General features: G+C 36.8%; 1 non-coding gene across 1 annotated transcript; it reads left to right on the top strand.

Moving 5' to 3' along the window:
• Positions 1 to 9,537: 9,537 nt before the first annotated feature.
• LOC121212951 (small nucleolar RNA R71) lies at positions 9,538 to 9,644 on the top strand. The gene has a single exon (XR_005908321.1). It is a non-coding gene; the product is annotated as a small nucleolar RNA R71 (small nucleolar RNA).
• The last annotated feature ends 2,177 nt before the right edge of the window (positions 9,645 to 11,821 follow it).

The raw sequence follows: 11,821 nt of genomic DNA, 5'->3' as shown, positions 1-11,821 counted from the left end.
TTGTATTTCAGCCTATTTTATATATTTTAGTTGATTTTGAATCATAAATCGACTATTGGAAGAATGGAAATAAGTAATAGTGAGAGAAATCCCGGTTGAACTTTCGGAAAGATTGAATAATATAGATGAAATGTAGCTAGGTCACATGTATGGTGCTAAGTGCACATCATGTGTACAAGAGAGCTACGAGACACTATGTAGTAGCTAGGTCACATGTGTGATACGGGATGTATCCCATGTAAACAAGAGAGCTACGGGAGAGGATAAATGTAGCTAGGTCACATGTGTGATTCCAAGTGAAGGACACCATGTAGACAAAAGAGCTACGAGATAAATTGGCTAGGTCACATGGGTGGTACTAAGTGTTCACCATGTGTACAAGAGAGCCGAATTATATGAAATATGATGGTGGAGCTGTGTGCTGAAACCACTAAGTATCGAGGATTGATCCGAATTGTTCAACGGGATGATTTTATAGTGACATTGTAATCATGAACCTACACTTGTGATGTATGAAATATGGTGAAAGTGAATTGTGATATGTAGGCTAAATGAGGTAAATACAAAGAAAGTGTGAAAGAGTGAATTAGCAATAATACTGTTTTGCATGGTTGCAATGATGTGAATTTGAAAAATCACCAAAAATAGTAGGAATTTAATTAGAGGCTGAATGAGATATGAATTTAAATCTTAATGAGTCTATTTTCATGTAAAAGAAACAGGGCAAGTAAAGGAACTCTATAATTTGAGATATTTATAATTGTGTGTGACTTGCTCAGAATGACTATGTGATCCCCTATTCTTACTTTGAAAAATCATTAAAAATTGTACAAAACTAATTAAGAAATATAGTTTATATTTCTAGATTCCTATTGAGTCTAGTTTTAAATGAAACAGATTTCATGGCTATTTGAATTGTGTAATGGGAGAAATTCAATTCGTACTATAGGGGAAACTTTAACTAATAAACTGTATTAATTGGCTGGACCAAAAATTCTAGAAACAAATTAGCAAAAATTAATATGAATCTAGTTTTAGGAAAATTTTACGGAACTGAATTTCGAGTTTTGTAACTCGAGTTATGATTTATTTAGTGAGTAGGATGCAGTAGAGACAGCTTGACCAAAGAGGAGTAAATGGTGAAATTAAAAGTAGATACACTTGAGTTATTGTGTAAACATATTAGATTCTTATTCATTATTTACATACTTGTTTACTAAGCTATAAGCTTACCCTCTTTTCTCTCTTTTGTCTTATAGTGTCGTCCAACTTGCACAGGAGTCAAGGATCATTGAAGATCTACCTGCACTATCAATATTTTTGGGTATTTGAACTAAACATTTTGAATTATGGCATGTATAGTAGACTTAGTTATTTTGTTATGTGTCATAATTGTCTAGGTCTTAAAATATTAAGTATAGTATTTGACCGATTATTTTGTACGAAGCCTTTGAAATTGGCTAATATTATTAAAGGCATATGTTATAATGACTCATGATCTAATTGTATGCCATATTTTTTGTTTTGGTTTTATTTAATGGTATGTATTATGATTCGGTAATACCTCATACCCTGTTCCGGCGACGGATACGGGTAAGGGGTGTTACAACACTATATAAATTGACACCCAATGTCTCATCGATTAAACCGAAGCAAATTGGCACCCAGTGCCTCATCGACTCAAAGTCGAAGAAATCCCTAAACTCTTCCTATCCTATGGCATGCCATCTATATCTGACTTAGCTCAAAACAATTAATAGGGTTCCATTTCATTTACAAATAAATCCAATATCCAATTCTCATATATGCACATTATCACATTTAATCATATATTCATTTCAATTTCATATAATTAATACGTTCATAATATCTATATCAATTCAATCTATTTCAGTCAACTATAATTTCAATTCAATCTCAAAGTACCAAAGTACTCACCTCAACTACTTGTCATATGTAATAATTCAAATTACAACAATAAACAACTAGTTTCGAATTATAGAAATACAAATCGTGGATTCCGAGCTATTCGACGTCAATTTTATCCTTCCCCTTTTTAGTCTAGGATTCCGGTACGATGTTAGCTATGAAATTCAAACAATTAAAATACATTAATACTACACAATGCAATTCCACATTGAATATTTCAATTGTTACTCAACATTTTCCTAAATATCAATTTAGTCCCTAAACCAAGACTAATTTTTAATCTTCACAATTAACTCTATATTTTCGTACTCATTTCACTTCAAACTAAATTTAACTCCTGATTTTTAATTATACCTTTAAATTTTGAGTTTGCTCAAAATTAACAGTAACTCCTATAATTTAGTCCTTTTCTATTTCTAACTAAAAAATCTATCAATATAGCCCCTAGCATTTAAACTACTCAATAATAATAACATTCAAAATTCTAAACAATACAAAAAATTACAACATAGTTTGGCTATCCCTAAGTACCAGAATTCCAAAAACATAAAAATTACAACAAAAGTGACTAAATTAACTAACCAATTGAACTTGAAAGGCTTTAAACCCTTATGGTCGTGCGCTTCTTTCTCTTTTCTTCCTTTCTTTTTCTTTTCTATTTAATTTGCATGTTACGCTCTTCCTTTCCCACTTTCTCTTTATTTATTTTACTTTATTATTATATTATAATACATATTTACATGTCTTTAATTTATAAGTTATTTATGTTTATAACATATATAACAAGTGATCGCGTGATTTCGTGATAGGTTTTAAATATTTATAATTACTCATTCTTGAACTAACTATTATCGCGATGTAGGCAAGTGTACCTATCAAACAGTAGTATAGTTTTAGCAAGACCGGACTGTCGAACCCAAAGGAACTAAAAGTACTAGTAATGACTGTTTTTTTATTATCTAGACTAAGAATAAAGAGGTTTTTGTTTTAACTAACTAATTATCTAAACTAAGAACGCACAGAGAATGGGATTGGGGAATTTCTTTTGGAAAAATCGATTGAATGAAGACAATACCTAAAGAAAAATCCACCTAGACTGTACTTGTTATTCTGGCTCCAAATCGGATGATTTATTAATTTAACTTGTTCCGTAGAGATCCCTCAGTTATGTTATTATCCCTATTCAAGACTAATAACGTCTAATCCCTAGATTGAATAACCGAGACTTTTCTCTAATTAACACTCTAAGATTGCATTAACTCGATCTATGGATCCCCTTATTAAGTTTCACCCTAATCTGGCAAAATCTTGTCACCCTATGTCTAGGCGCGTAATCAACTCCGCTTAATTATGAAAAATGTACTCTTAGATAGGGTCTATTCCTCCTCTGAATAAGAGCTTATCTTGAATCAATATCCTAGGATATCAAAACAAGAATTAATAACATAGAATTAAGAACAATTCAAATATTTATCATACAATTCAGAAAATAATAACAAGATTCGTCTTAGGTTTCATTCCCCTTAGGTATTTAGGGGATCTAGTTCATAACTAAATAAGAAAAAATCCCAGAATAATAAAGAATACAAAACATAAAGAAAACCCAAAACTCCTGAAGGGGAATTGAGGAGAGATCTTCAGTCTTGATGATGAATTCGGCTTCTGAGATGAATCAATTGGCTTTCTTGGAGTAATTCCTTAGCCCTATCCTGTGTCCTTTTTCTTCCTCCTTTAGGGTGTATTTATAGGCTTTGGAATGCCTAAGAGCCCTTAAAATTAGCCTTTTCTGAATTGGACTTAACTTTGGCTCAGCAGGGACACGCCTGTGTACGATTACTTCAGGCCATGCTCGAGCCTGCCAAAATTACATGGTCATGTGGTATGCCCGTGTGAGGAGGTCCAGGCCGTGTTGATTTCGTACATTGGCCCATTTTTTCATTTTTGGCCTGTTTCTCATTCATTTCGCTCTCCTATGCTCTCCTAAGTGTAGAACATGAAATTAGAGCATTATTGGTTATTGAGTTAGAATCAAGATTGAATCGAGATTGAATTGAAAAATTGCCTAACTAGAAAAAGAGTTAATCTTCACTTGCGTACAACAGAGCTTCTTCTCAGAATATGGAATTACTAATATATATACATAATTTTTTGTTGTTGTTGTTTTTTTTAAGAACAAATTAAATAACATAGACTAACTATTAAGAAAAAAACATAGCTAAGCAATCCATTCAACTCAAATCTCGACAAAAATAGGGATTAATTCAGGGGATTTCAACAATAATGGGTTAAGGGTTAATATTAAGGGTAATACAAGAAATGGCTTGTTAGGCTCAAGGGGGTTTACTAGGGGTTAATCATGGAGGTAGGCTTTTCATGGCATGAATGGGTTAATTCTAAGTGCCTTAATCATTCTGACATGTCAAATCAAATGGTGTGGTCTCGACATGCATAATCAAGCAAGTTCTAGAATAACAGTTCAATATTGACACACTCAAAGCAATAATAAAAGTGAACATGAAAGAATTAATAGATGCTCAAAAGGCTCAAAAATCTCACAATAATTATGGCTTTTTGATGTTTAAAACTTGTGAATTCCAACTTAAAGTAGTACCTAAACTTTGGGGAAACAACCTAAGATTTTAAATTCTTAACAAAAAATCAACCTATCATCCTTGATTCTCTAATGTCTTGAAGTTTAAACAATCATTGCATAAATGCTTATGTTTTAATTCAAGATGTATCAACAAACATCATAAATCAATCAAAATTCATCCTAATTATGATATGAGAGCTTTTCAAGAGAACAAGGTAGTAATTCAGGGATTATTCTGACAATGAAATAAATATCCCCCCACACATAAGATGTACATTGCTCTCAATGTACAAAGATAGATATTAGAGTATAAAAATAAGATAGGGAGAAAAGTGAAACTTCGTGTATGATGAATTCCTCGAACTGGAGTTTTGGAGAGTAATTGGTTCGAGAGTGGAGGAAGATACCCCGGCGGTCGTAGAGGTTCATTAGTCCATAAGTCTTGTGCCAAAAGAATATTATATCTAGTGGTAGCTATGGCCATGGTTGAGCAAGACATGGCAGTCGTGGAGAACCTTTCCCGGTGGAGTTTTTAGTTCCTATGTGATGATGAGCTCAAGAGCTCTATATAATTGTGATAAAATCATGTACCTTTTAGGGATATTAGGAAGAAGAATTACTTATAAAGAAAAAACCAAAATTGATAATTAAAAATAAAATTATAAAATCAACTAAAAATAAAAAGTAGTTGTAATAAAAATGAAAAACATAAAATAATAAATAAATGTTTTTAAACATCTTCATCGCTGGATGGTTCACGAGGTGGGACTGGCGATGAGATGTAGAGGTGTTGACAAATCTGCTGTAGAGTAGCATCAATGTTGTCAAATCATTGAAAACACTACTACTCGAATCGAATGAGGCGCTCAGAGATGTCAGCATATGAAGCCGCTGCATGAACTGGACGAGAGGGTGGTGGTGACTGAGTCGATGGGTCCTCATGTTGTGGAGGGACATCATCAGGAATGTCCTCGTAGGCCTCCTCCTTGGTAGATTGGGCGAGACGATATTGGGGAGGGTAGGTTCCTCGGTGCCTCTCGATCATCCTCATGCTAAGCATGCTCGAGATGCCTTGTGGAGACATCTGGCCGATGAGGGTGAGGGATGATTCTTGGGCCGCGGTGTCGAGGAGCTCGAAGTGTCGGCCCAGCCGAGTCACGTAGGGGCCGATGGAGATGACCCCCTTTCTATGCCACTCCGCCTGGTGCTGAATCACAGGGCGATGAAATAGGTAAGGTCGATGACGTACCCGTGCGACATGCACCATAAGAAGTAGGCGTCGTGGGTGTTGACAACGCCAATGCTCTCGCACCTCCCTGTAATCATGTGAGCTAAAATAGCGTGTAAGTACCTCAGGGATGGTGGGAGAACTGATGCCTTGGAGTGGCTAGGATTGTAGGAGGCTGCGCAAAGGGCCAAAGTGTGCCAGCACTTAAAAGGAGAGAAATGTATGTGGCGAGTGAGAGTATCTAAGTCGTTCTCCTCCTTGAACTCCTCTGTATATAAGCCCAGTGCAGCACCAAATTTTGGACTCTTAGCTGGCGGACTAACCAACCTAGGCAAAACTGGACCGTGCCGGGATCATCATAGTTCATTATTACGGTCTGAAGATAGAACGTTGAGCATAGTTCCATCGCGACCTCGAGGTATGTTGGTTCGATGATCCTAAAGAACAGCTCCCAAGGATCGGTGGTTAGGAGGGCCCAAATCGCATCAGCCAATTGAACTTATTCTACAGCGGCCCAGTCGATGCAGCAGCCCACAATTAAAGGTCAGGCCCAAAGTATTTGGAAAAGTTCTTCCTAGGGCCCTCGAAGGAACTGAAGGAGAGGGTGACGAATTTCTGTGGTTGGACCCATGGAAGATGACGCTCACTTCCTCTTCTTCGAAGCAGGGATAGCGGCCTTCTTTCCTCGTGAAGACGACATTTAAAAGTCTGTAAAAAAAACATTAGTTCATTTTGAGGGATGATAAAAGTAGAATGAAGATAATTTATAAATAACAATCATAATTTCAGCAACTACTAAAACTAACAGGTTAATCAAAGTAGTTAATTAAATGGCATAAAAATGGCAACGAATTTCATGGATTGCAACATGTGTGATGGATGAAAAATGTTAACACTAAATGCGTGAGTATATATATTGTTCTAAGCATGAATATTTACTTCCAACTAATCAACTAAAGTAGAGCAATCATAAAATGAATGAGAGTTTACAGATGATAACTTGTCCCATAATTGAAATTTGTGTGATAGAAAGATGAAAATAACATGAAAACTATAGATTTCTAAAATAAATAGCATTGTAAATGAGTGCACTTAAAGGGGGGAGAGGAAACAAACGCTAGAAAAGGGAGAATGAACGTCAAAAATAAAGTTGGAGGCAGCGCACGGGCGTGGCAAGGATGCCGTGTGAACTTGCAGCGGCTAGGGTTAGGGTTTTTGAATGGGGAAGAAAGTGAACAGTGCAGGGTATTTATAGATTTTGGGCCACACGGCCATGGCACACGCCCGTGTTCCCTAATTTTTGCCTGTGTGTTTGGCATTTTTCCTATTTGGGCGCATCTAAAATTTATTCCACGCTCATGTTCCTCAGGTGTGTGGGTTCACACGGCCATTTCGTACGACCGTGTCTAGCTTCGTTCGCTTCTCCCATGCTCATGTGTGCAAGCCCCACGCCCGTGTTAATTTGATAGGTTCGACCACGGGTGTTAGACACGGGCTTGTCGCACACCCGTGCTAGTTTCTCAGTTTCAACCACGGGTCTTCCACACGGGCGTGTCGCAGCCCGTGTTGTTTTGCCAGGCTCGACCACGGCCATGTCACACGGTCGTGGCATTTTATCGTAGCCCGTGTTTGGAGAAATCCTTGCCCTATTTTCACATGGCCATAAGCACACCCGTGTGCTTGGCCGTGTCTATTGTGGAAAACCTATATTCAAGAGCTCTGTTAGTAAGTTAGATGTTGAATACAGTTAGTGCTCAGGTTGCCTCCCGAGAAGCGCTTATTTATAGTCTAAGCTCAACTTACCTCTCCGTTGAATGATCATGGTGGTTCGAGGAGTTTATACGCCTCATTCCTGCTATCAATCTTAAAATAAGGTTTTAAACGGGTGTTGTTTACCTTAAAAATGCCGAACTTGGGATGACTTGCCTCCACCATACCGAATGGAAAAAGGCTGAGTACCATAAGAGGGATTTCTTCATTCGGTTCGGTAGTGACGATGTGGGGATCTACGGTATCTAATAAGACTATATCTCCAACCTTAAGTCGATTTGGAGAGGTATCGAGCTCATTCTAGCGTAGTTTCGGTTTATCGTGTGTTCTCAGTTTATGTGTTCGCCATTCATCTAGCTCCTCTATTTGTAGCCTTCGTTCCTCATGAATCGATCCTCTACTATTGTTTGAGAGTGGCTCATGTACTTCCTTCAAACTTATCTCCTGTAAAGTGGGTTGTATCATGTGGTCAGTTTTAATAGAACGGTCTAGACGATCACCTTCAATTTTCGATGTGTTGTCAAAATTGCGAACTTGAAGGGTGATTGTTTCGTCTCCTACGCAAAGTGTGAGCTCACCTGTGCTAACATCAATAATTGTTTTAGCAGTTGTTAAAAAGGGCCTTCTTAGAATTAAAGGAGTGTTGCTATCCTCCTCTATGTCTAAAATAATGAAGTCAACGGGAAATATAAATTTATCGATTTTTACTAGCACATCTTCAATAATACCCCTAGGAAATCTTATAGTTTTATTTGCTAATTGAATGCTCATCCTAGTCTGTTTAGGTTTCTCGAGACCTATTTGCTTAAACATTTTATAAGGCATGACATTGATACTAGCTCCTAAATCAGCTAATGCATTATTAACATCTAAACTTCCAATCAAGCAAGGAATCGTAAAACTCCCTGGATCTTTTAGTTTGTTTGTTAGCTGATTTTTTAGAATAACTGAGCACACTGAATTTAGCTCCACATGCGATGCCTCGTCCAACTTTCGCTTATTTGCTAAAAGCTCTTTTAAAAATTTCATTGCGTTTGGCATCTGCGATAGGGCTTCAATAAACGATAAGTTAATATGTAATTTTTTTAAGAGTTTAAGGAATTTACCAAATTGTTCATCTGAGCAGTTTTTCCTTGTCGTGTTGGGGTATGGCACACAAGGTTTATATTTGACATTCACCGATTTGTTTGTACGTTGATCTACCTTACCTTGACCTTTGCTTACCATAGTTTCTTGCCTCAGTTCTGGTATAGGGTCAACGACTCCTTCATCATCTTAACTATTAATTGCGTTGAGTTGTTCCCTTGGGTTAGGTTCGGTATTACTCGGCAAACTACCTTGTGGTCGTTCGGAGATTAGTTTGGAAAACTGGCCTATCTGAGTTTTGAGCCCTTAGATTGATGCTTGTTGATTCTTAAGTACTATTTCAGTGTTCTAGAAATGAGTTTCTGACACCGATATAAACTTTGAAAGCATCTATTCAAGGTTCGGCTTCTTTTCCTATTGGTAAGGTGGTTGTTGGTAGCCTGAAGGTGGTCTCTGATTTCCTTGGCCCCCCCACGAGAAATCGAGATGGTTCCTCCAACCTGCATTGTAAGTGTTACTATATGGATTGTTTTGAGGTCGATGATTATTACTCATGTAATTTAATTGCTCGTTATCCATGTTGTGGCCGTAAGGTTGGTATTCTGAATGGCCTATTACACCACCACTTGCTTCGCACTGCATCAATGACTGAACCTGTGAAGAACTAAGAAAACCATCAATCTTTTTATTTAAGAGTTCTACCTGATTAGAGAGCATGGTGATCGAATCGACGTTATAAACGCCACCTGTTTTTGTTGGCTTTGTCCTCATGACTTGCCACTGATAGTTATTCAATGACATCTCTTCTATAAACTCATAGGCATCTTCAGATGTTTTATTATTGATGGTTCTACCAGCAGCTGCGTCAACCATTTTTCAAGTCGAAGGATTCAGGCCATTATGGAATGTTTGAACCTGTAGCCAAAGTGGTAACCCACAGTGAGGGCACCTTCTCAAAAGGTCCTTGTATCTCTCCCATGCATCGTAGAGTGTTTCTAAATCCATTTGCACAAAAGGAGAGATATTATTACGTAATTTAGCCGTTTTAGCCGGCAAAAAATATTTTAGTAAAAATTTTTCGATCATTTGTTCCCAAGTAGTAATTGACCTTCGTGGTAACGAGTTCAACCACTGTTTAGCTTTGTTCCTCAATGAAAAAGGGAATAACTAAAGATGAAAGGCATCATTAGAGACACCATTAATTTTAAATGTATCACATAGTTCTAAGAAGTTGGCTAAATGAGCGTTGGGATCCTCATCCTGCAAACCATCAAACTGAACAAATTGCTGTATCATTTGAATAGTGTTAGGTCTTAATTCAAAAGTATTTACAGCTACAACAAGTCTAACTATGCTCGATTTAGTTCCTGTTAAATAAGGTTTAGCATAATATCCATAGTACGTGGAGTAGGATTTTGATTAACCGCAATTGCAGGAGGTAGCTGGTTGCCTTGGTTTTCAGCCATTGTGATAGCCCTAATGTGACCCTAGTCGGGAAGTGGTTTCGGGGCCACAAAACCGAGTCATAAAAATAATTAGTTGTCATATTTGATGCTTATTATATGTATATATGCATGTGTGAAAATTTCATATTTGAATATTGTTTAATTGTAGGTGAATTTTAGTAAATAGGACTTATGTGAGAAAATTTTGAAATGTGATAGGTCAAAACATAAGGATCTATTAGTGCATGAAATAAAAAAGGGGGGGACTTGCATGTCAATTTCCCCCCCTAATTAGTAGTGGCCGGCCATGACAAGTATGGTGGACCAAGTGTGATGGGCAAAAACATGTCATAAACATGTTAAGTTAGTGTTTCATGGGAGGTATGATAAAATAAGGAGCGTGGGAATAAAATAATGAAAGGGAATAGGATGAAAACAAAAAAAAAAGTGTGTGGTTGTTCCCCCATTTTGCCGAAACAAGAAAAAAAAAGAAAGGCTTCATCCTTTGGTTCTTCTTGGCCGGTTAGAAAGGAGAAAGAAGAGAGGTTTCGGTCACCTTGAGCTTAAGGGGAGGTTAGTATATTGTGTTAAATTCTTAAGTTTTAAACTTGTTTCTAGTTAATTAGCTAATTTCTTACACAAACCATGGCAAAATTTCGAAATCTCGGTGATGGCTTGGGCATTCGGTTTTGGTTGTTGAAAGGAATGAGTTGGAGGTTGGATCATGTTAAGATTCGGCCTTGTACATAAACATTAAGAGTTTGATGTTTTTGTGATTTTTGGAAGGTAAATAAGGCTATACACAAGAAAAATACTAAGATTTTGGTTGACTTGTTTTAGTGAGGTTCGGCCAAGGACCTTATGTGCAAGTTTATTCGGTTTAAGTAGAGAAAACATGACGGGTAGATATGAAGTAATGTGTATATTGGTTCGGCTGCTAAGCAAGGAAATAATTGTTAGTAACATAGTATCTATGCACTTATGTATATATATGTATGTACAAATAACCTATTTAGTATGGATATCTAAGGTGTTAAATAATGAAATTCTTGAGGACTTGGGTTAAATAGCATTTGGCCAAGGACTATATGGGCTTGTTAATTCGGTTTAAGTGAAGAAACTATGATAGAGAAATATGACTAAATTGTAGACTTTGACAATTTAAATGATGCATTTGACTTGTGTACCGACCTAGGACGATATGTGTTTCTATATGAAGTTAGATGGTGTTGATGAAGTTCGGTAATGCATGATGTTTAAATAGTATTGAGCAAGGTCATTGTACTTAAATTGTATGACATACATGTATTGAATGGAATTGGCCAAGTGAAAATATTAAATGAATTTATTTGTTTAAATTAAGCTCAAGAGCAAAGGGGATCTAAATCTGATAAAGGGAAGGAAAAAGTGGTCGAATAGCCATCGAAACCGTTCGACAACACCCGAGGTAAGTTTTTGAGTAACGAAACTTAGTTTACGATTTGATTAAGTCATGACGTATGAGCGTAACAAATATACGGTGATATGATGATTCTACTTGAATTTTATGTTGAGTTAATTTGTCTATACGTGTGACGGGCAGCCGTATGTGCATAGAGATCGTGTCATAAAGCAAACTAAACCATGCTGTTTGTATGTGGCTAGTGAGCCGAAAATGGGATTGCTTAATACGTGACTTGTGTTTGAACTCTGATTATGAAAATGGAATATAAATGTGTCATGATTTGTTGATATGTGCATGAATGTTTGGATGATAACCGGGCTAAGTCC

Source organism: Gossypium hirsutum, chromosome A13 (assembly GCF_007990345.1).
Source record: "Gossypium hirsutum isolate 1008001.06 chromosome A13, Gossypium_hirsutum_v2.1, whole genome shotgun sequence".
Taxonomy (NCBI): Eukaryota; Viridiplantae; Streptophyta; class Magnoliopsida; order Malvales; family Malvaceae; genus Gossypium; species Gossypium hirsutum.
Note: the sequence above shows the minus strand (reverse complement) of the source record. Positions and strands in the feature narration are given on the sequence as shown.